Below are 2,500 nucleotides of genomic sequence, written 5' to 3' on the forward strand. Positions count from 1 at the left end.
CTGTGTAAGAACATTTTCATTGGCTGCTGTGTAGGAACATCCTCAATGGCTGCTGTGTTGGAACATCTTCATTGGCTGCTGTGTAGGAACAGTCTCATTGGCTGCTGTGTCTATCTATCTATCTATCTATCTATCTATCTATCTATCTATCTATCTATCTATCTATCTATCTATCTATCTATCTATCTATCTATCTATCTATCTATCTATCTATATATATATATATCTATATGTCTCTATCTCTATCTATCTATCTAGTGACTCTCAGGGCGGCGCGGCCCCCTTTTATACCCTTCCTGGACGATGAAGATGTTCCTGCACATGAAGATGTTCCTACACAGCAGCCATTGAGGATGTTCCTACACAGCAGCCAATGAAAATGTTCCTACACAGCAGCCAGATTGTGACATCACAGAGCATCCCTGTGTTGTCACAATCTGGCTGCTGTGTAGGAACATTTTCATTGGCTGCTGTGTAGGAACATCCTTAATGGCTGCTGTGTAGGAATATCTTCATTGGCTGCTGTGTAGGAACAGTCTCATTGGCTGCTGTGTCTATCTATCTATCTATCTATCTATCTATCTATCTATCTATCTATCTATCTATCTATCTATCTATCTATCTATCTATATGTCTCTATCTCTATCTATCTATCTAGTGACTCTCAGGGCGGCGCGGCCCCCTTTTATACCCTTCCTGGACGATGAAGATGTTCCTGCACATGAAGATGTTCCTACACAGCAGCCATTGAGGATGTTCCTACACAGCAGCCAATGAAAATGTTCCTACACAGCAGCCAGATTGTGACATCACAGAGCATCCCTGTGATGTCACAATCTGGCTGCTGTGTAGGAACATTTTCATTGGCTGCTGTGTAGGAACATCCTCAATGGCTGCTGTGTAGGAATATCTTCATTGGCTGCTGTGTAGGAACAGTCTCATTGGCTGCTGTGTCTATCAATCTATCTATCTATCTATCTATCTATCTATCTATCTATCTATCTATCTATCTATCTATCTATCTATCTATCTATCTATCTATCTATCTATCTATCTATCTATCTATCTATCTATATGTCTCTATCTCTATCTATCTATCTAGTGACTCTCAGGGCGGCGCGGCCCCCTTTTATACCCTTCCTGGACGATGAAGATGTTCCTGCATATGAAGATGTTCCTACACAGCAGCCATTGAGGATGTTCCTACACAGCAGCCAATGAAAATGTTCCTACACAGCAGCCAGATTGTGACATCACAGAGCATCGCTGTGATGTCACAATCTGGCTGCTGTGTAAGAACATTTTCATTGGCTGCTGTGTAGGAACATCCTCAATGGCTGATATGTAGGAACATCTTCATTGGCTGCTGTGTAGGAACAGTCTCATTGGCTGCTGTGTCTATCTATCTATCTATCTATCTATCTATCTATCTATCTATCTATCTATCTATCTATCTATCTATCTATCTATCTATCTATCTATCTATCTATCTATCTATCTATCTATCTATATATATGTCTCTATCTCTATCTATCTATCTAGTGACTCTCAGGGCGGCGCGGCCCCCTTTTATACCCTTCCTGGACGATGAAGATGTTCCTGCACATGAAGATGTTCCTACACAGCAGCCATTGAGGATGTTCCTACACAGCAGCCAATGAAAATGTTCCTACACAGCAGCCAGATTGTGACATCACAGAGCATCCCTGTGATGTCACAATCTGGCTGCTGTGTAGGAACATTTTCATTGGCTGCTGTGTAGGAACATCCTCAATGGCTGCTGTGTAGGAATATCTTCATTGGCTGCTGTGTAGGAACAGTCTCATTGGCTGCTGTGTCTATCAATCTATCTATCTATCTATCTATCTATCTATCTATCTATCTATCTATCTATCTATCTATCTATCTATCTATCTATCTATCTATCTATCTATCTATCTATCTATCTATCTATCTATCTATCTATCTATATGTCTCTATCTCTATCTATCTATCTAGTGACTCTCAGGGCGGCGCGGCCCCCTTTTATACCCTTCCTGGACGATGAAGATGTTCCTGCACATGAAGATGTTCCTACACAGCAGCCATTGAGGATGTTCCTACACAGCGGCCAATGAAAATGTTCCTACACAGCAGCCAGATTGTGACATCACAGAGCATCCCTGTGATGTCACAATCTGGCTGCTGTGTAGGAACATTTTCATTGGCTGCTGTGTAGGAACATCCTCAATGGCTGCTGTGTAGGAATATCTTCATTGGCTGCTGTGTAGGAACAGTCTCATTGGCTGCTGTGTCTATCTATCTATCTATCTATCTATCTATCTATGTATCTATCTATGTATCTATCTATCTATCTATCTATCTATCTATCTATCTATCTATCTATCTATCTATCTATCTATCTATCTATCTATCTATCTATCTATATGTCTCTATCTCTATCTATCTATCTAGTGACTCTCAGGGCGGCGCGGCCCCCTTTTATACCCTTCCTGGACGA

Source organism: Borostomias antarcticus (genome assembly GCF_949987555.1).
Source record: "Borostomias antarcticus genome assembly, contig: scaffold_53, whole genome shotgun sequence".
Classification (NCBI taxonomy): Eukaryota; Metazoa; Chordata; class Actinopteri; order Stomiiformes; family Stomiidae; genus Borostomias; species Borostomias antarcticus.